The sequence below is a fragment of the Malus domestica genome, chromosome 10 (assembly GCF_042453785.1).
Source record: "Malus domestica chromosome 10, GDT2T_hap1".
NCBI lineage: Eukaryota > Viridiplantae > Streptophyta > Magnoliopsida > Rosales > Rosaceae > Malus > Malus domestica.
Genome location: NC_091670.1, coordinates 10,994,598 through 11,018,795, shown reverse-complemented (window position 1 = coordinate 11,018,795; position 24,198 = coordinate 10,994,598). Strand labels below are relative to the sequence as shown.

The window sequence follows — 24,198 nt, the reverse complement described above, 5'->3', positions numbered from 1 at the left end:
AGAAACGTTTTTAGGAAAAATTAATTGATATGACGTGTGAGAAATTCAACGTAACTGATAGGATTAAATGCACACCACAAAGTAGCACACAAATGTCCTATTGATTTTCCTTATTAGCACTAAGTTTTGTCAATTGTAGCATATGAAAATAAGGGTCTTTCCCGCATAAGATTGTTTAATCTAACTATTTATAATGTCACAAAAACTGGGCTATTGTCCCTACTGACCATCCACTGAAAAATAATTATTAGACCGACTTACACTTATCTAAAGTCTACGAAATTTTATATTCAAACACTAGACACACAGAGCTACACTCACACAAATTTTGGGGATTTCTGGTGTTGATTTTCTATTTAAATTAAATCAAACAAAAACAAGACAGAAACAGATTTTAAGTAGTTCACAAATTAAGAAAAACGAGTTAGGGGAATTGCTATCCACCATCAAATAATCATGCAAACATGTTATGTTTCATTCAAATTCCTTTTATTTCCGGATTAAGATGCTCAAGTTGGCTCAATGTCAAAACTCAACCTATTACTCTTTCTTATGTAGTATGTTAAGAGAATGACATTTTCAACTTAACTTAGTCCCTAGCATGCAATCTAAAATGGCGTGTTCATAGATTTAACAAGTAGAAATCATTAAGAACGAAAAGAGTTTGAGTCATCACAAGGCATCTTAAGTATTGGTGTTGTCTTACTTATCCTAGAAATTAGTTCACATGTTAATCGCAATTAACAAGTTCTACTCTAGAACATATGTAGGTCCTCATTCAACAAGGGCAGGCACAAACATATTCATAGCATTAGAATCCTAGATATGCTTACTAAGTATGCATCCATAGAAAACAAATAAAGAATTCATCACTGACATAAGTAGTGAAGTAATTTTCATCCATTCATAAAAGTAATTCAAATGAAATGTCATAACAATCTTGCAATCATATTCGGGGCTTCAAGTAACTACTAAAAATTTAGTTACATACAATCCTTAAATAAGAACAAAAGATAGACATGAGCTTGAGAAGATAGAATCGAAAGAAATCGACTGAGGCCTCCTCCTTCCTTCCTTCCCCAACGCTGCTTTTAAACCAATTCTTGCTACATCATTTTTTTCTCCTTAACTCACCCACTAATAGCCATTTAGTGATGACAATAAGTGAGAGGAAATGGTAAAACAATTGTAACTCTTTAGGTAGCCTTTATGCCAATTACTCCCTCTTAATCCTCATCTTTAATTCCATTCCCTTTTATATTTGAATAAGTGTCAGCTGACTTGTTCTTGGCTGCATCAGTTTTGGCTGTTAGATTTATTGGGTTTATTGCTTTCATTGCAGTTACAAACTGCTCAGCCTCTTGGTAACCTTTCAGTGTTAAAACAGCCATAACTTCTTCTAGAAAAATGATCTTAATAATCCACGAAATGCTCCAGAAAATAGACATCTGTAGCTGTCTAACAATATAAGGTTCATTCTCTAATTCATTATGAGCTGTTCGCAACTTGCTTCCAAAGTCAGCTGATCTGCACAGGCAGTTTTGACGAATTTGTTACTTAAAATCTCACTTGTGCTATTTTTCTTGTCATTGCTTGACAAATCCTACAAAACACAAAAATAAAGTAAATAGCTAAAAAATTTAAGGAACTAACTAAGAAAAGACAAGTGAATTTGATGTAAAATATATATAAATATGAGCTTATTAGTAATAGAAAATTCAAGAAACTAAATGTGAGAGGCTTCTTCGAGTATTTGAATTAGCTCTCAATGAAAGCATCAATTTGTCAATGCAAATTTTTTCCGTCTGTAGCTTTGACGAAAATGCACCTGCAAAACAACCAACACCTTTGATCAATGACCTAAGCCTCATATGCCCACGAGTTAGGGGGGTTAGGCCAATGGATCTCTGATGCCTAAGTTAGTTTCCCTGAAAAAAAGAGTAAGTGTTTAGGGCTTTTTAGGTTGTAAAAGCTTACCGAAATTTGGTAGAGATGAAGATATTTATAGGGGAGTGGCCGACCATGGTGTTTGGGTTTTACGCTACACATGGTGGCATCCTATTGGCCAAGGTTTATGGAGAAATATTCTCAAGATATCAAATAGGAAATAATATCTTAAGATAATGGAGTAAATATCCCTAATTGATTTAAATAGGGATTACGTACTTGAATTGAGTCAGTCTTCAATTGGGAATGTATTAAAGATAGGATTTGGGTAATTAATTCGTATCTTTAATGTTTTGACATTTCCTTTCCAAGGGCAGGTGAGTTGTGGCAGTCATATTCAGCTGCTTGGACCTTCAGGGGTGCTGAGCTGCGCGTGGGAGAATCTGAGAAGCATACCCATTTAATGAGGGCAATCTTGTCTTTCTTGAGAAAAAGTCCATGTGTCGCCTCTAGGATTTTTGGGATTATTTTAGGCTTTACAGATGATAGATTACATTGTTAAGGTATTTAGTAATGGAGGGAGGATGAGGAGAATTGGTGACTATGACCCCAACGGGGTGATTTTCTTCCCATTGATTACTAGGACTAATATAGATGTGAATTAAAATAGAGCATTTGATATATAATGTGTTTGGAAGTATTTTTTAAATGACTAGAAGTGCTTTTGATGAAATTATTCTTGGAGCATTTGGTTTCAAAAGCATACATTTAAAAATCCCCATCATCATATCGTAGTTTCAATTGGTCATATTATACTGTATTTTCATGTGCATCAAATCTTCACAACCAAGTACAATTCTCGCTCAACTTCTTTAACAATTTATCATATTTCTCAGGGTTTATGGATAGCTCTTCGTCCATATTAAGTGACGCATTACGGAAAGCATCATTCAATATCTCCATCACATTGTCGTCATCAACACGGCTAGATATAGAGGGTGCATGCCAAAATGTCCCATTGCTGGAAGACGTTGATGTTGTAACGGGAGATTTTGCATGATAAGTCCAATTGGAATAACTGTGCACCATCCCTTTCGAATACAAATGATATCAGTCTTTGTCCAATGCCATCCAAACACAATTATTATGTTTCATGCAAAGACACCTGATACGATTATGAACACTGACATGGTTGCTTGCAAATTGAATAAAATTGTCGATCACATCCAAATATTGGTCCAACTTCTATCTTGCAACTTGATCTACTCCTTGTCCATTGCACCTGTATTAAGAGAATTTACTCATCATAATGATTTAAAACACACTTCATTGCCCCCTTATGCCTCCGGTAATGATCCTATCTCATTCGAAAGTGCACTTTCTATGTTGTGGTTTGCGAGGCAAGCAACTATTTATGATCGTAAAAAATTTGGCAGCATCTCCCCAGGGTTTCCCAAGTGCACGACGTAGATATTACATATAAATATCTAGTATGCACTCAAAGAACATTAGGGGGATACAATGGAATTTTCCACGAACTAACCTAAATGGTGAAGTAGGGTTTGCCCGACAAAAATCCTCTACGGCCATCATCGCTCAATTGTCGAGCAAACGTGTTTTGCTCGTTTGGAAACACATTAGCGTGGTCCTTTACTAGATGAATTGAAACTGTTAGTTGAGGGAACCGTCCGTCCGACAAACTGAACTTAGTCGACTAACCAATGTTCCGTCCCACAATCCTCAACGAATTGTGCGCCAATTTTTTTCCTTCGTGCCAAAATCTTGCCCTACGACGTTTCATCTGCTAAAATTTTTGAGTAAACCCTTTATATTGACCAAATTCGCCTTATGAACTAGTTAATTCCTCAGATAAAATGTTTGTTAGCCGATGAATTTTTTTCCATTGGGCAAGGTTTCGTAGGGTAACCCCATTTTCTTGCAGTGGGTGAGCTTTTAACATTATGGAACAATATCTCACAGTTTTTGCGCATATATAGTTGCGTGCCTGAAATGGCATTAAATATGGAACCATATTTCACAGTTTTTTAGTTTGTTGCTTTGGTAGATAAGAACTAATTAACTAAATTGTGTTATAGAATTAAGACAAATCCAAATCTGTTCATTGATTGATGAGAGTACTGGATAACGGTGTTTGTTTCCATGAGCAGCAACATTTCGGACAAATGGATATAATCTGTTTAAATAGTACTTGATTAATAGCTCATTTTTCATATCTAATTCTCTCTCTCTCTCTCTCTGTTAAGTGTTCTCTTCATTTCTCTTTGATAAGTTATCTTTTGTCTCTCTATCTTATCTATTTATCCATTTATCTAGCTCTATAGAGATGGAGATGGCTGACCAGAGAGCAGAAAATAACGTCTCCGGCCAACCGCAGAATAGTATTGCAGACTTCGATCCCCCAAAGAAACCCAAGACAAAAAAGTTCGCTGTTGCCTGTGCCGGTTTTGCTTCAATGACGTCTATCTTACTGGGTTATGGTAATTGTTCCTTAAAACTCATGGATATCGTTAGTGGTTGTGATTCTCTAATGATAAACTCATTCTCCACTTCTGTTCTTATTTGATTTTTAATATTATCTTACTATTGCAATCCTCCATTCTCCGTTCCTACTCTTTTTGTTTGGAAGAAACTTCTCCATGTGCGATGTATGTTAATTTCAATTTTATTTACAGATATTGGTGTAATGAGTGGAGCGTCTCTATTCATCAAAGAAAACCTCAAGATCAGCAACGTTCAAGTTGAAGTTCTTAACGGTACTTTGAATATATACTCTCTCATTGGCTCCGCCCTTGCCGGTAAAACCTAATAACTGATATAACTGTAATGACAGTTGGCACTGTTTTAGTGAAATAGTTTATTAGTATAGTTGTGGTTAGTTGTGGGTTTTAGAAGGGTATAGTAGTAGTTGTGACATGTAATGGTTTGGCTATATAAGGAATTGGTGCCTTTACTGTAAGATCAGGTTGTAATATATTCAATTAATAGAATTAGTTCCTCTTTCTTTTGCTCTCCTTTCTTCGCCCTTAAGTTTTACCTTCAACTGTTAATATGGTATCATCACCAGTGCTAGCTTGTCGTCGACTCCGATCCTAAACGGGCATTCTCCACTGTCTTGTCTCTGACTTCGATGGTGTTTTCTTTGAATGATGATCGGGAGACTTGTGAGTTTTGAGAATCTTGAACTGCGATTGATGTGTTTGGCGAATCAAGTGACTTCGAATCTATGAATGTGCGTTTCTATGTGCTTTTCTGCAATCTTGAAGCTGTGATCATTGATATTGATTTGATATGTTAAAGATGGTTCGTATGAGTTAAAGATTTGGGAATTTTTTTATTAGAAATTGAATTCAAGAAAGTGTTATTCTTTCTGGGTTTCTTTTTGTCTTGGAGTATCATTCGCTAGGATTTGTGAATTTGTTTATAATTACATTATGTTGATTTGTACAGAAAGTGTCATTCTTTCTGGGGGGGTTTATGCTGAAATTTAAAGATTGTTGATGGGTATAGAAAGTGTCATTCTTTCTGGTGATTTTTGTTGAAGATTGAAGTTTGTTGATTGAAAAAGAAAGTGTCATTCTTTCTAGGAGTAGTAGTGATATTTCTGAATGTTTTGTTGAATCTTGAAGTATTATTCTCTCAAGACTGTTTGTGTGAACTCAAGATTTGAGAGTTTAATTGTTTTCGATGGCATCTTCATCATTCAAAGTAGAGAACTTGTTAGGTATGCTTACTATAAAACTACGAGATGATAATTTTGCTAAGTCGGTGTTTCAGTTTCAATCTGTCCATAAGGGATACAAACTGTTTGGTCATTTTGATGGTACCACTATGTGTCCACCTAAATTTGTTTTTACTACTGAAGTTGGTATTACAAAGGAAATTACATCTGAGTATCTTGAATGGGAATCTACTGATATGGCTCTTATTCGTTTGTTGCTAGCTACACTAACAGATGAAGCAATGGAGTATGTTATAGCGTGTAGAACAACTTTCGAGGCTTGGTCCAATCTCATTGAAAGATATGCCTCAGTTTCTATGTCTCAAGTGAATCACCTAAACACTAAGTTGCATACAATTCAGAAGGGTACGGATAGTATTAATAAGTATTTGCTGCGATTGAAAAACATTAAGGATCAATTAACTCCTGGAGGGGAAGTAATTTGTGAGAATGATATCATGATTGCTAGTTTGGCTGGTTTACCAAAGGAGTATGCTATCATTAGAACTGTAATACTGTCAACGGAATCATCTATTACCATAAGGGAATTTCATGCTCAACTACTGGGTGATGAAAAGGAAATTGAAGGAGAAATGAAATTGTTGTCTCAAAGTATGTCTACTCTCTATGTTCAAGGTGTTGATTCCAGTACTACTACAGGTATGGGTTATGGTTCTAATATGTACAGTCAAGGGTCATCATCTGGTGCACCTTATGATTCTCAAGCATTCTGTCCGAATACATCGTTACCTCATGTTCCAGGTCAAAATGCTTAATCTTTTGGCTATGGTCTTGTAGGTCATTCAAATTCTGGAAATCAACAAGGTTTTAGATCTCAGTCTTCTGCTAATGGATATAGATCTTATAATAGGGGTCAATACAGAGGTAATGGAAGCACATATAAAAACAATAATGGCTTTGGAGGAAGGGGATACAACAATGGTAATTCTTACTACTCCGGATGGAAATCGTTCTTGGACAGGCAACACGGAAACAAGAACATCTATTGTAATTGAATGCCAAATCTACAATAAGAAGGGTCACACAACTTCTAATTGCTTCCACAAGAATACAAATACTCCCACAGCTAGATTTGTGGTTGAATGCCAGATTTGTGGCAAGAGGGGATACTCTGCACTTGATTTTTTTCATAGAGGGAATTACTCTTTCCAAGGATAGCCACCGTCACCATCCTTATCAGCTATGAATGCACAACAAGCAACTCAATTTGTTCCTCAGGACTAATGGATTGTAGATTCTGATGCCTCATATCATATGACTGCTAATATATTTGCTTTGGCTCAAGTTGCTCATTTCCAAAGGGCTGAGAAAATAACCATTGGTAATGGTTCCAGTTTACCAATTCAACATACTGGTTCAACTATAATTCAAATTTGTCATCATTTTCTTAGTCTTAACAAAGTTCTTCATGTTCCACATAATGTGATAAGCCTTTTTTCAGTTAAACAACTATGTGCAGATAATCATAATTGGTTTATATGTGATGAATCTAATTTTTATGTGTAGGAGAAGAAGACAAGAGAGGTAGTGTATCTCCAAAAGAGTAAGCCAGAAGAATTGTTTCATATACATGTGGTTCACAAGTCAGGAGGTGTACAATCTGTTACAAAGGATCATGTTGCTTGCTTGGGAAAAATGGTGAAATTAAGTTTTTGGCATCAAAGGTTGTGGCATCCTGCTCATGATACTATTTTTATAATGTTGAAACAGTCTAGGGTAATACATAGTTTAAATGATAAACACACTACTTGTACTTCTTGTATTCAAGGGAAAATGTCAAGAATTCCATTTCCTGTTAGAAATGACAAATGCTTAGTTCCTTTTGAGAAGGTACACACTGATATTTGGGGTCTATCTCCTGTAAAATCCTTAGAAGGATATCGATACTATGTACTTTTTTGTGGATGAATATACAAGATTTATTTGGATATTTCCCATGTCCAATAAGTCAAATGTGTATGCAATCTTTGTTAAATTCCATAATTTGTTCATACTCAATTTGGAACGACAATCAAAGGACTTCAAACAGATAGTGAAGGTGAATACACCAGCAAGTGTTTTACATCTTTTTTGGCTGATAAGGGTATCATGTAGTTTATTTCTTGTCCCTACACTCCTCAACAGAATGGAGTACTTGAGACGAAACACAGACACACAGTAGAGACTGCACTGACTCTTCTCAACGTTGCTAGTCTATCCACTGAGTTTTGGTATTTTGCTTGTACTCATGCGGTGTTTCTAATCAATAAAATGCCATGTAAAACTCTGTTATTTAAGTCCCCATATATGATGTTATATGTCAAGGTTCCTAACTTGCATCCTTGAAGATTTTTGGAATAGTAGTTTTTCCTTGGATAAGACCTTATAATGCCAATAAGCTACAGTTCAGATCTAAAATGTGTATTTTCTTAGGCTATGAAATGGAATACAAGGGAGTCATATGTTCTGATATACAGACTAAGAAATGTATTATATCAAGGCATGTTATATTTGAAGAATCATTGTTTCCTGCAAAATTGGGTTTATCTCATAGAAGTGATCAATCTGTGAATGATGGTTCTCAATCTTCACATGTTATTATGCCAATTCTAATACCATTCCCAAATTCAAGTCATTAACCTAGAATATAAATAGTGGAGCCTCACATCCAGATGCAATTCATACCACTATTTATAGAACATCACTGAATGATACATCATCTATAAACTCTACTTTCAGCATACAACATAGTCTCAAAGCTCTAATTCTTCATCAACATCAGCAAATGGTCTTACTCTTTCCTTTTCCAGTGATACACCTCATTTTCCTCATGTCCTCAATCCAGCATAACTCCAAGTAATCCTCCCATTCTCTGAATCATCTCCTGGATCTGATTCTCCTATTATTCCAGTGCATCATAATAGGCAACATGGTATCCAAACTCGATTACAAACAGGAGTAATTTCCAGGAAAAATTATGCAGCGTATCTTACTACATTACCTGAGTTGAGTTCATTACAACTTATGGACAATTGTTCTAGTGAAATTTGTTGTGATGCCTGGTGGATTCTTATTTATAGCTAATATACAAGATGTTGAGGAACCAAAATCATCTCGAGCTGCATCAACCAAACCTGAATGGCAGTTAGCCATGCAAGAAGAATATAATGCTTTAAAAACTCAAGGGACATGGGTTTTGGTTCCACCTCCATCTCACATAACTATAATTGGAAGCAAATAGGTATACAAGGTAAAAAAGAACCCTGATGGCTTAATTTCGAGATATAAAGCAAAGTTAGTTGCATAAGGCTACACATAAGAAAAATGATTAGATTATTATGAAACATTCAGTCTGGTTATAAGACACACTTCAGTGAGGATTATTCTAACTCTTGCTATTCAATATGGATGGAACCTGTGACAGTTGGATGTTACGAATGTCTTTTTATATGGCAATCTTGAGGAAGAAATATATATGATGCAACCTCAAGAAATTGTGAATCCTTCTTGCCCAGAATATGTGTGTAAGCTTGTCAAGTCTCGCTATGGGCTAAAACAAGCCCTAAGAGCATGGAATTAGAAATTTACTAGCTATCTTCCCATCTATGGGGTTCAAAAATCACTGCCTGATACTAGCCTGTTTGTGAAAGTTAATGAAGGTGATATTATCCTCCTTTTATTGTATGTTGATGATAATACTCACATGGTCTAGTCCTACAAAAATTCAAGCAGTTATACAAGATCTTATAGCAGTTTTTGATCTCAAAGATATGGGCAGATTAACTTTCTTCCTTGGTCTGCATATTCAATACAGAAAAGATGGTGCACTGATTATCAATCAGTCTAAATATGCCAAAGAGTTATTGAAAAAAGCATGAATGGAGACTTGTAAGCCCACATCCACACCATCCAAACCTCATACGCAGCTATTTAAGAAAAAGGGTACTCCACTCTCAGATCCTAGCCACTACAGAAGCTTGGTGGAGGCTCTTCAATATCTGACCTTTACTAGGCCTGATATTGCACATGTTGTTAACATGGCATGCCAATTCATGACATTTCCAGCTGATCTTCATATGCATCTTGTCAAACGCATATTAAGATACCTAAAAGGCAAACTTGACTGTGGACTACATTATAAAAAGAGTTCAGAGTTCAATCTTACAACCTATTCTGACTCGGATTGGGCTGCAGATATTAATACTCGAAGGTCGGTTACTGGATTTGTGATCTAATTAGGATGTAATCCTATCTCATGGAAATCTAAAAAGTAGTCTACGGTTTCATGCAGTTCCACAGAGGCTGAGCATAAAGCCTTGGCACACTCTGCTGGTGATTTGTTTTTTATTCAAAATTTGTTTAAAGACATGAATCAGGTAATTTCAGTTTTCCAGTGTTACACTATGACAATTTGAGTGCCTTAGCATTAAGCTCCACTCCTGTTTTCCACTATAAGATCAAACACCTTGACACTGATTATCATTTTGTCCGAGAGAAAGTGCAAGGAAGAGATCTTGTTGTTCAATATATAACTATTGAGGATCAAGTGGCGGATGTGTTTACAAAAAGGCTCCATAGTCCAATCTTCTTGAGACATTGCAAAAATCTTGGCCTTGGCATTTCAAAATAGCTTCAAAACCATGGTTGATTCAAACTTCACTTGGTTGCTCCAAGCTCAGTTTGAGGGGGAGTAATAACTGATAACTGTAATGACACTTGGTACTGTTTTAGTGAAATAATTTGTTAATATAGTTGTGGTTAGTTGTGGTGTTAGAAGGGTATTGTAGTAATTATGACATGTAATGGTTTGGCTATATAAGGAATTGGGGCCTTTGCTATAAGATCAAGTTGTAATACATTCAATTAATAGAATCAGTTCCTCTTTCTTCTCCTCTCCTTTCTTCGCTCTTAAGTTTTACCTTTATATATTACAAAAATGTGGTATCCATAACATTTTCCTTTGTAAAGAATAATGCTCAATAAAAGATTGAGTATTGGTAGGCCGACTACATATTTATGTCACATTTGTGTATCATCTTATGTGGCAAATGATGTATGCAACTAACATCCAATGTGATAAATTCATTTATTGACGTAGCATGTATACATTACTTATCACATCAGATAGTACACAAATGTGATACAAAAATATTCTCCCTAGAATTTTCCTAAAATATTTATTGTTTCGTAAACCTCTCACATGCATGCATGTGGAGTTTATATTAATAGAATTGATCATTTTGAAAAATGTGTAGGTGTTTGTTAATGTTGGTATATTACTGGGGTACGTATCCAATTTTGCCTTAGCCAAGCTCCCAATCCACTTGAACTGAAGGATCATGCTCGGCATTGGCATAATTCCATCAGTTTTCCTAGCCCTCAGCATTTTAGCCATGCCCGAGTCGCCACGCTGGCTCATCATGCAAGGCAGACTTAAAAACACCAAGCGAGTACTAAATAAAACTATTGTGATGCTGCATCTACTGGTGTTGCATATGACTGATGCTACATCTACTAATGCTATATATAGAGTCTACTACCAATGTGACCCTTAAGGTAAATCTCTAGGGTAAGGCTCATTGTAATCTTTGAGGTAAGGGTATGTAAATCACCTTTCCCTTGATTTAAAAGAGAAGACTGATTAAGGTAATGTCTTTGTGTAAGGTTTAGATTAGGTATGCAACATGCCTTCTTCTTTCTTGTCAGCTGCTTCCTGCAACCATTCTTCCCATCTTTTTTCTTTTCCCTCTCTTTTCTCATATATACCCGGACTCACTTTTGTACAAACACACATGAAATATACATTGAAACTTTAAACCAGAAAATCTACATGGTATCAAAGCAGGTGCCTCTGGCCATTTTTTCCGTTGCATCTTAACTTTAATCTTAAGCCATGGCTGAAGAAGATTCAGTAAACATAGAGGGTGAAATCTCGCATACCTCTCCTTCAAATTTCTCAAACGTTGAGGCTAACACCAATCAACGTTTATGTTCAATTCTCTTGAACGAGTTTAATTATCTCCTTCAGTCTCGAGCTGTGTCTCTTGCTCTCGGAGGCAAAGGGAAATTAGGGTTTGTAAATGGAAGTGTGGAAGCTTCATACATCTCTTCCTCTACATATGGTGCATGGCTTTGCAAGGATCAACTTGTCATGTCCTTGCTGCTCAACACCATGGAGAAACATGTTGCTGAGATTTTTAGCTACTACAATTCTTCATGTGAGCTTTAGAAAGCCTTGCAGGATATGTATGGAAATCAAAACAACTATGCACGTGTCTTTCAACTTAAGAAGGACATTGCCAGTGCCTAACAAGAAGGGAAAACATTTGTTTAACACCTTGGACACATCAAGGCTATGTGGAATGAGTTGGATGTATACCTTCCACATACCACAGATCCTGCCATTCTCGTAGCCGAGAAAGAAAAAATCTACCAGCTATTGGGGAGTTTGAATTCCGAGTACGAGGATCTAAGGAGTCACGTCTTGATGAGTTAAGAGCTTCCCACTTTTAACAATGTCTGTGCAACTATCCAACGAGAAGAAGCAAGGAAGAAAGTGATGAATGCTGAGCACAACTTGAGATTGACTGAGACTCAAGCATATGCCTCAAATTATAAGACCTCAGAGGCTAAGGTGTACAAGGGTAGAAATCCACACCTGAAATGCAAATATTGCAATGGTGTTGGTCATGTGGAAGACAAGTATTAAGAACTTCATCCTGAACTCAAGCTTAAGTTCAGCAAAGATGAAAAAATGATACCAAGGTCCTCACAATAATTTCAACCTTAGTACAAGGCCAAAGTTGCTAATGCTTATCCCTCTATTGTCTCACAAGGATCCATGGAGTTCACTGCCAATCCATTGTCTCTTATCAATGAGTTTGCAGCTTATCTTTAAAGCAAGGGACACAGAGGAGGTTCGCAAGCTCAAGGAAATGAAGAGAACAATCATGCAACCATGTTGGGACAGTTTGCTGGCTTTCTTGCTAGAAATGAGAAAGTTTCATGAGATGAAGCACCAGGTATACTCAAAGCTTTCACTACTGCCTTGTTAACTAGTACTGAAAATGATTGTTGGATAATTGATTCAGGAGCCACATATCATATGACAAACAAAATCACAAAATTGCATCATTTTAAATGTTTTTCAAATCCCTCACATGTGTCTATTGCAAATGGAAAAACTGTTTTAGTTTTGGGAAAAGGAGAAATAAACTTACTCTCACACAAAACGCCTTTCACTGCCTTATATGTACCAACCTTTCCTTTCTAACTTCTTTCAATTGGAAAGATCACAAACACCCTAAACTGCCATGCCATTTTCTCACCAAATAACATGATGTTTCAGGATGTCCTCACCATAAAGATGATTGGTGAAAGGGTCTTCATAAATGGACTTTACTACCTATGCAAAAACGCTTGTTTTACTCAGGCTTTTCAAGCTCAATCGAAGTCCATAGATGAAAACCAACTTTGGCATAAGAGATTAGCTCACCCCTTTGAAGTTATCTTGTCTAAACTGTTTCCAAATTTTTGTAAATCATATTTTACTTGTGATACTTGTCAATTTTCAAAGTTTACTAGACTACCTTTTGGTAACTCAATGTCTAGGACAAGTAAACTTTTTGAAATGGTGCACACCAATGTATGGGGACCAGCAATTGAATCAATAAAAGGGTTTAGGTATTTTGCCTTATTTGTTGATGACTTTTCTTGAATGAGTTTTGTGTATCTTATGAAATCAAAGAGTGAAGTCCAAACTATTTTCAAAGATTTTCATATGCATGTTTTACAATTTCAATCAGACATTAAGGTGTTGAGATCAGATAATGGCACTGAATTTCTATCCAACCACATGCTTCAATACATAAGTTCTCAGGGCATAATACATCAAACCAACTATGTAGGGACTGCCCAACAAAATGGAGTAGCTGAGAGAAAAAATAAAGATCTCTTGGAGAAGACTCATGCTTTTATGCTTCACATGCATGTTCCAAAGAAATTTTGGTCATTAGCCATCCTTACTGCCACTTACCTCATTAACTGACTCCCAAGTTGTGTGCTAGGGTTTAAATCTCCCTATGAAGTACTCAAGGTAGAAAAATTGATTTGACACACCTCAAGGTATTTGGATGTGTTTGCTTTGTTCATATTCAAGCCTTGAACTGTGAAAAATTGGATGCTAGGGCAACCAAGTATGTTTTTATGGGGTATTCTTCCACCCAAAAGGGATACAAGTGTTACAATCCAGCCACTAAAAAGTGTGTTGTGTCAAGGGATGTGAAATTTGAAGAAGATTGCCCTTATTTTACTCACAAAGGGAATACTGCAGGTCAGGGGGAGGAACTGTTTGAAATGCTTCCACTTCCTCCGGTCATTAATAATCGAGTGTTGGAAGAAAGCTTAGTTGTTGTGACACTAGTTGTTAAAGAAATATAACCTGACTCAATCTTTGATCATCGTATCCCTGCCAATAAGGGAGATGAGGAGTCTCATTCTGATAATTCACAATCTCCAACTAGGCTGCAAGACTATGTTACTTATGCCACACGGGTGAAAGTATCAGCCTTGGTGAGTTCTCAACATCTCATGTCACATTTCTCTATGAAATTGATAAACACAGTGAACCTAGAAGCTTTCAAGAGGTATCTCTCCTCTCACAATGGAATCAAGCCATGGAAGATGAGCTTCATACTCTATAAGAACATAAAACTTGGAGCTTGGTTCAACTACCACCAAGAAAAAAGGTTATTGGAAGTTGTTTGACTTACAAGATTAAATTCAAGGCTGATAATTCTATCGAGAGACATAAGGCTCGGCTTGTTGCCCGAGGGTTCACTCAAACCTTTAAGGTAGATTACAAGGAAACATTTGCATCTGTGGCCAAGATGAATTCAGTGAGGGTTCTACTCTCAGTTGCAATCAATTATGGGTGGACTCTTTATCAAATGGATGTGAAGAATACTTTCTCTCATGGAGAGTTATAAGAAGAACTGTACATGCAGCCTCTTCCAGGTTATAATTGTTGGAAATATGCCCTGAAAGTCAATCTTTGGAAGAAACCTTCCAGGACAATGAATGGATGTATAGATGATTCTTATGCATCAAATGGCAAAGATACTAATTAGAACTATCTCTATAAACGATATATCTCCTAAATAGTGAATCCATGGACAATGGATCGATTGAAGAAGTGATTTAATGATGTTAGACTACAGAGACCTTCTTCACATAACCATAATGTCCAAAAGGTTCCTGGTCATAGGATTGTCAGAGGGATACTGACAATGCATAGACCGGTACATACTATGTCCGCTTCGATTAGAAGGATGGAAAGTCTCATCCAATTCGTGTAGAGACACTAAGACAAGTATGTAGGTGCTCATTAAGGGAATGAGTTCACTGAACACAATCGAATGAGAGTACTTGCATGGAGGTCTACTCACATGTCAAGCAAGTAACTCTAATGGTTGGAATAATGTAAGTAGTCGTTTGACCTGAGGCATCATCGTTGTCTTGTGGTTAAGTACTTGATCTTTGATTATGTCAAAGTCACTCCATTCGCTGGTGTCCACGGCATAGTTGGGGTTAAGCCACTTAGTCATGAAGGCAAGTGAATGCGCAACAAGGGATCTCTAATCCTCGTTATGAGAGGATGAATATTCTAAGATATGATTCGGGAATCTTCGGCCGAAGTATCGAGTGTAATAAAGGAAAGCGTTCCTATACGACTCAAATGAATCATATAAGAAGGAATAATCACATTAGGGGTTTGACATGATATATCCATACCCTAGTGATGTGATTGAGAGTATTGTTTTAGAGAAGGATCGAATTACATTGTAATTCCAACTGAATAGGTTCTCCGAACAACTTCTACATTAGCTTGGGTAGCCATGATATATGGTTAGATGTCACTCATGGCTTGTGAGATCTTCTGGATGATTAAATGTAGTCGTCAAAGAAGAAGGTAAATTAAAAGTAAGTTTTAATTCACTAAGTGATTGTATTACATATAATCAATTGGATTGATGTCAATCACCTCACTACCTTGCTAATTAGAACCTAAAATGATTGTACACCGATACACTCTTGTAGTGATAGAACTAATGGATAATGGAAATAATTAATTGGATTAATTAAGTGTTGTGATTAATTTAGAAAGTCTAAAGAAATCATAAAAGCGATAAAAGATCGTTTTGGGCTTAAAGAAACGTTCGGGTTTAATTGGGCCCATTGGGCCTAAACCCATTGGGCTTTTATTCAAGCATTGGATGACTTGAAATAAATAAAAGCCCAAAGCCCAAACCAACACAAAGAGGCCGGCCAAAGAGAGGGAGAGAAAGGTCAAATGTTGACTTGTTTCTTTAGTCTATAAAAGGAAATTTATAGAGATATTTTTTATGAGGGTTTTTGGGTGTTCAAAACAACTAAAGAGAAAAAGAAAATTACTCTCTCTTCAACACCAAAGGCTGGCCACCTTAAGGGTGATTTTAGCTAATCATCTTTTCACCCTTTTGGTTATTCCTCCATCCATCTCACTACACTAGTGGGTGTGGATCTTTAGAGGTCTTCTTCTTTGGAGACTAAAGGAGAACTAAGGAGCACTCATTTCTAGCAAAGTGGAGGAAGCAAGGAGGGAGGCTAGGCTCAAGGAGTTCAAGGAACAAAGGGTTTGGAGGTGGTCCATCCTTGGTCTAAAATCTAGATCAAGAGGTATACATCTACTCCTACACTTTGTTCTTCACTTAAATGTTTTGATGCATCTTATATAAACCTATGAACCTTGAAGGGGATTTGCATGACTATAACTTTGATATTATTTGATAACATGCTTCCGTTGCTTAAGTATATAAATTTTTAATTGTATATGCATGCTAGTCATTAGAAATCCCACATGAATCTCATAGATTTCCCTTCAATAATGGTATTAAAGGCAACATGGTTTGTAAACTACACAAGGCAATCTATGGATTGAAACAATCTCCAAGAGCTTGGTAAGCCAAGCTCAGCTCAGTTCTAGAGAAGGCTGGATTCCTACGAAGTAATGATGACTCCTCATTATTTGTAAGAACTAGCACTAGTGGGAAATTGGTGGTGCTTATCTATATGGATGATCTCATCATCACAGGAGATAGTGCTGCTGAAATTGAGGCACTAAAACTCTCACTATGCCAAACCTTTGCTATCAAAGACCTGGGAAAGCTTAAGTATTTTTTAGGTATCGAAATGGCAACCTCTTCAAAGACATTGTTTCTACATCAACAAAAATATGTATTGGATTTTATTTAGGAAGCAAAAATGCTTGATTGCAAACCTACCATCACTCATGTGGACTCTAAACTAAAGCTCAACACCGATGGAGAAGCATGCATGATGTGAGCTACTGTCAACGATTGGTGGGCAAACTTATATATCTCACAATCACACGTCCTGATATCACATATGCAGTGAGCTTGGCAAGCCAATTTATGCATTCTCCTATGTTACCTCAAGGGTTTGATATGACAAGGAATCATCATGTGTAACAACAATTCCACTGCCATCAGTGGCTACATTGAGGAAGATTGGGCAGGGAATGCACTTGATAGGAAATCTACCACGGGCAATTGTACGCTTGTTGGTGGAAATCTTGTCACTTGGAAGAGCTAAAAGCAACATGTCATTGCTCGCTCTAGCGCAGAGGCTGAATATCGAGCCATGGCAACCACTGCATGTGAACTTATATGGCTCAAATGGCTTTTTTCAGACTTAAGGTTTACTAGTACTACTCCAATGTCTCTTATGTGTGATAATCAAGCAGCCATGCACATTGCTGATAATCCTATGTTCCATGAAAGAACGAAACACATTGAGGTGGACTGTCATTTTGTTAGAGCGCAAGTGCAAACTCAAGTCATCCAGACCATCTTCACGCGAGGCCATGATCAACTAGTAGATCTCTTTACCAAGGCTCTAGCCTCCACTCAATTCCATCGTTTTCTAGCCAAGCTTGGCTCGATTAACCTCTTTGATCTAGCTTGAGGGGGAGTGTTCTTATGCTGCATCTACTGATGCTGCATATGACTGATGTTGTATCTACTGATGCTGCGTATGAAGTCTACTACCAAGGTGACCCCTAGGGTAAATCTCTAGGGTAAGGCTCATTGTAATTTTTTGGGTAAGGGTATGTAAATCACCTTTCCCTTTATTTAAGGGAGGAGACTGATTGGGTAATGTCTTTATGTAAGGTTTAGATTAGGTAGGAAACACGCCTTCTTTTTTCTTGTCTGCTGCTTGCTGCAGCAATCCTTCCCATCTCTTTTCTTTTCCCTCTCTCTTCTCATATATACCCGAACTCACTCTTGTACAAACAGACATGAAATATACATTCAAACTTTAAACCAGAAAATCTATAAAAACATCATCTTCTGAAGAAGAATCTCGGCACAGACTAGACGAGATTAAAGAAGCTGTAGGAATCCCAAAGACTCAAAGGATGAGGTTGATTAGGTTTCTAAACGCAGCCAATTAGGTGAAGGTATATGGAAGGAATTGCTCCTACTCCCCACGCCGGCCGTTAGCCACATTTATAGCAGCCTTTGGTATCCACTTCTTTCAACAATTGTCAGGTATAGACTATATGGTTTTGTACAGCCCCAGGATCTTCAAAAACGCGGCAATCACTTCTTACAATGATAAGCTACTTGCAACCGTGGCTGTTGGATTAGTCAAGCCATTGCAATCTTGATGGCAACATTTCAAGTTGATCGGTTCGGACGTCGTATTTTACTTTTGAGCAGCGTGGGTGGAATGATAGTTTCTCTTACGCTGCTTGGGTTGGGACCCATCATGTGGGTTTATAGCTTTGATATCTTTCCGTTGTAGTTGCGCACACAAGGGTGCAGTATGGGGGTGGCAGTAAAGAGGGTGACGAGCAGGGTCATCTCCATGACTTTTATTTCATTTGTATAAGGCCATCACGATTAGTGGGGCCTTCTTTCTTTAAGCGAGAATTGCTACGCTTGGTTGGGTCTTCCTTTATACATTGTATCCAGACACGCAGAGTCAATCCCTTGAAGATATGGAGGTCTTGTTTGGTAACTACCATAAGGGGAGAGAAGCCAATGCCATCTTTAACAAGACTAAGCAAGCTAATCATGGTTTTGGTGACGACAACAAGGCTCAAATCCATTAGGAATAAAAGGACAACGCTTAATCAATGTTTAATGCACTTTATGATGATGATCAATTCCTTTAGCTCATATATTTCGGTTATATGCAATATGCAATTGTACTTACATCTGTTTGATATTCTACTACAAACTGCAAGACTTCCTTTGAATGACCCACTTTGTATGTACGAGAGTGAGGGTATTATGTACAAATTATAACTGGACTTTATAGTGAGTTTCATTATTTCATCTCCAATGTAATTTCTTTACTACCCTAAACATTATTTCATCTCCAATGTGATTTCTTTGTAACAAATGTCCTTGTTTCTTTTACATGAGCAGTCAATAATTTGGTGTTACTTGTTTGTAACTTTGTCCTGTTCTAGCACTTTTAATTTGGTTCTTATGTTGTAATTGTTGTTGGTAGGTATGTGAAAGATCACTTAACAACATACAGAATGGTTCTAGCATGCCACCAGTGCAGAATTTTGTGAGAGCGGAAATGCTGCCGAGCGGGTATCTAATTAGAACTTGTGAAGGTGGTGGCTCAGTCCTTCACATTGTTGATCATATGGATTTAGAGGTATGCAGAGTAGTCTGGCTTTTGTATATTGAAGCAATGTCATTTTCTTGGCTTGATTGATCACAATTTTGATTTGTTAATTTGATTGCTTAAACTAGCCTTGAAGTGTACGTGAAGTGTTGCGCCCACTTTATGAGTCATCAACACTTCTTGCTCAGAAGACAACTATGGCAGTAAGATTGTTTTCTCCTAATCAATGTCATATTGTTTGGATATTAAAGTTTGTTAGTTGAGAATGTTTAAAACAAGTTAGAATCGTAGAAACGTTGAAGCTTCATACATCTTGTGTTGTAATGTGGACATATTTCTTCTTTCAAGCATTACACAACCTGAGGCAGATATCTCAAGAAGTTTCTCAACCTAATTCTGCTGGTTGGGGAAGAAGGTAAGCAGCAATCCGTGCTTTGAGTCAGAGATTGAGCAAGTGCATTACAATTTCTCCCCCTAATGATTTGTTAGAATGGTTAATCAACTTTCACTTTGTTGGAGTCTTAATTGAATTTAAATAGTTTGATAGTAGAATACATTTGAAGAACAATTCATAATTTCATATTTCAATTAGGGATTCCCGATTTGTCCCAAAATTTGGAAAATATTTCAGGATTCCGGAAATTTGGGATTCCCGAAAATTTGGTTTGGGATTGGTCTTTAAATTCCCGTCTTGAAAAAATTCAGCTTGGGATTTGCGATAATAGTTTTGGTTCGATATCCCAAACCGAACTAGCCCTAGTCTCATATATTTCGGTTACATGCAACTGTACTTGTATATGTTTGATCATATCCTACTAATAAAACTTTAATTAATTCTAAATGCATTTTGTAAGAAGCACCTATAAGAATAATTTTTGTTAAGTCCCAAAACTTGTTTGGTAGGAAGTTGAAAATTTTGAAAACTTTTGGTTTTCACCATTAGTGAGACATAGATCTCGAGCAATCCCCCTAGCCTTTATATTAGATTTTGAACTTCTAAAAATGATAATGCTAAGGAGACAAAATATTTAAACCAAATGACATGATTATTGATGGTTGGATTATTACTTACGTTTTGATTAACGTCCTTATTTGGTCAAGCATGAGTTCTGATTCCTAGAATAATTCGCATCTATCATAACCTGATAGGAGCATATTTATGCGACTTAGTTAACATGTTTTCTTGCATTTACTTAGTTAGTTATTGCTTATAAGAGTGTTTTAAGCTATTTTCGTGTGTTTGTAGGTCCTAATAACAAAGTTGGAAAGAAAGTGCATTTTGGTGCAATTTGGAGCAATTTTGGGCCAAAATGGATTGCATGCATATGGAGCAAGTGGGATGGACGTTTTTGGTGTTTTAAAAAGGGTTTCAACACATGCAAAAATCTAAATAATGAAGTTGAAGTGTGGAAGTGTGCAGATACATACACCTAAGGAACAATTTGAAAGGAAAAGAAGTGAAAGATGCCATTTGTTGGATTGCTTTACAAGATGTATTCACATTTTCAGCAACTACAAACATAATTGCAAGCTGAAATGATGCATAGCATGTGTGTAGAGGTGTAAAGTGGTCAAAAGTTGATGTTTGCAAGATGAAATGATGCAAAACATGTGTGTCAAAGTTGTCTAACAGCTAGTACATGTGGAAAAGGGATGGAATACAAGGCAAATGCATCAGAAATTGAAGAATGAAGGCACATGGACAGCTACAAAGGAGTTGAATTAGCAAAAAAGGAATGATTGCCTTTTGTTAAAGGCAAGACACAATGATAAAAGAGCACTTAAGTGATTCTTTGTTTGTATCATTTTGGTCTTTGTTTGTATTGTTTATTGAAGCCACTTAAGTGATTCTTTGCTTTGGAGCTTCTATAAATAGGGAGTGAAGGGAAGAACACTAGACACATTACACTACATCAAAAAACACATCAACCACCCCTCCATATTCAGAATTTTCGCCAGAAATCATTCACTCTCTTTGTCGCAGCCTTCCACCACCATTCTCCCAAATTTCTGCCAAAATTCACCCCTTGCCGCACCCCCCATCAATCCTAAACCCTTCCATACCATTCCCTACCCATTCTCCCATACAAATACCACCCAAAAACCTGTCCAAAGTCTTTGTGCCGTAGCAAGGAGGAAGGAGAATTCGTGGATGCACCTGCTGTCCAAATTGGAGTATCTAGGTGTTTTCTTTCTTTGCATTTTAATGTCTAAATTTATGTATCTTTGCTTTGCAAGTATGAGGAACTAAACCCCCCCTTGGCTAGGGGGGAATTTGAAACCATGTTTATGCTTGCTATATGATTTGATTACTTCTAATTGCGTTTCATAAGCTGTGAATTCAATTTACTTATCTACATGAATTAAAACTGATTTGTGTATGTTGGTTGCGAGTGCACGCTTAATTTTCATGCATAAGTTTGATGCTAGGATATAAGGGAGTTTCACCTAATCGTTATGAACTTATATTCACAAGTAGTAAAGGTTGTTGATCACAATCGTGTTAAGTAAATTCTTGGCATAAGTTTCATGCAATTCATAGTAACGAGTGCTTCGCAAATGCTTATGATTTTCATAGAACTTAATGATTCTTGCTTGTATCTCTATTATGCAATTCATGTAGGGAACTTGTGGGGAATGCTTTGGGTTGTCGTATGCAATTCATCCAATTCAATAACTTAAGGAAAATCTGAGGGTTAATTAGTGCAATTCACGGTTAATCTGGGGTGTTGGGAATTCATGGTTTATTGAGAAGCAATTGGAAATCGTTTTGTATGCAAGTGTGACATGTGTGGAGAAGAACCCCTTAGCTAGTTTTCCATCCATTCACTTTTATCAAATTCGTTTTAGAATCTGTTCAATTTACAAAGTTTGTTCTTGTTTTCAATTTTCGTCAAAACTCAATCCCCATTTATTTTGAAGTGTTAGATTAGTTAGAAATCAATTTAGTTTGTGTTTTTAAGTGTCTTGAGTCAAGTCATAACCCAATTTCGTCCAATTTAGTGTTAGGTGTTCAAAACTGCCCAGAAAGTGTTTTTAAGGCAGTTTTGAGTGTTTATTTGCTGTTTTGAGTCTTTTGGTTTGTTTTGGTGTTTTATAGTTTAGTTTTGCATTCTTTGAGTCTAGTTTAGTGTTTTAAACTTTGTTTTTACATTTTGAGTCAGTTTCAAGTGATTTGGCAATCCCTCCTAATCCCCGGCCTAGAACGATCCCAACTTACATACTTTGCTACAATTAATAAAAAGAGGGTTTAATTTGTGTGCTTATATATTTCGCATCAAATTTTTGGCGCCGTTGCCGGGGATTAGCAACATTGCTAATCCCTTGAATTGTTTTATTTTAGTTTGTTTTAATGAATTCCAGATTCTGACCTTGTTTTGTTTTCTTGTTTTTAGGTACTAGTTTATGACTCGGAGTTCTCATCCGATTCGTGAACACATCTTGGACTTTGACGACGATTTTGAGCGAGAATTGAGACGAAAAAGGAAGAATCCAAAACGTAGTGAATCAAAATCAAATTCAGAAGCCGAAGTTGAGTTTGAAGAAGAGGAACCCACGGCATTAAGGGGTGAAGTAGAGGAAGCCATGGCACAAGACAATCGTACAATCAAGGAGCTTTCGGCTTCGGGATTAGATAATGCCGCACCTCTATGTATTCAATATCTCGCGGCTGCCCAAGGAAAGATCAAGGAATTCGAGTTGAAGTCAAGTTTGCTACACCCCATTCCGAAGTACCATGGGTTGTCCATGGAGGATCCTAACAAGCACTTGAAAGAGTTCGAGGTGGTGTGTTCAAGTATGACTCCAATCAATGTTGACGGGAGCATATTGAAGATGAAGGCTTTTCCCTTTTCTCTCATGGAAAAGTCGAAAGATTGGTTGTATGAATTAGCTTCCGGAACGGTCACATCTTGGGAGAGCATGAAACGGGTTTTCTTGGAGAAGTTTTTCCCAACTTCTCGAGTCATCCTCCTACGAAAAAGGATAAGTGGAATTTAACAAGATGAAGGTGAATCTTTTCCTACTTACTATGAACGTTTTAAATCTCTTGTTGTTTCATGTCCACAGCATCAGATGAAGGAGGAACTTCTTCTACAATACTTCTACGAGGGGCTACTACCAATCGAAAGTCAAATGCTAGATGCCTCGGCGGGAGGAGCCTTGGTGGACAAGACCCCCACGGCAGCCAAGACATTAATCTCCAATCGAGCGTTGAATGCCTAACAATACGAAGGTGTTGGACAAAGGAGCAACCCACGGCAACACCAAGTGAATGAGGTAAGTGCCATAACCGAACTTCAAAATCAAATGGCTAACCTTACTACTTTGCTTTCTCAGGTGGTGGAAGGTCTAAAAGAGCAAAACGTGGCAGCTTGTGGCGTGCTCTATGCAAGGACACCTTACGGACAAGTGCCCACAATTGATAGAGAATGGAGGTTGGGAGACCCTTAATGCCGTGGGATTTGGCAACCAATACCAACCGAGGAATGACCCATTTTCTAATACTTACAATCCCGGTTGGCGTGATCATCCAAATTTCAAATGGCGAGAACCCCAACAAGGCCAACAACAAAGCACATTTAGGCAACGACCCCCGGGTTTCTATCAAAAGCCGTTTGCAACAACTCAACCCCAAGCACAACCCGCCCAAAAATCAGGTTCTTCTATTGATAATGATCAAATTTTTAATTTACTAACTTCTATGGCGCAGGGCATGCAAACTAGGGACAAGAAGGTGGACGAGTTGGAGAAGCAAGTGGGGCAAATTGCCGAGTTTATGGGGCAGTTTCGAGAGCAAGGCAAGTTGCCTAGCTCAACCGTGGTCAATCCAAAAGGTGGATTCGAATCTGCAAAAGCTATAACTT

The 24,198-nt window shown here is 37.2% G+C and overlaps 1 pseudogene; it reads left to right on the top strand.

Moving 5' to 3' along the window:
• Positions 1-9,993: 9,993 nt before the first annotated feature.
• LOC139188550 (putative polyol transporter 1) lies at positions 9,994-23,785 on the top strand (annotated as a pseudogene).
• Positions 23,786-24,198: the final 413 nt, after the last annotated feature.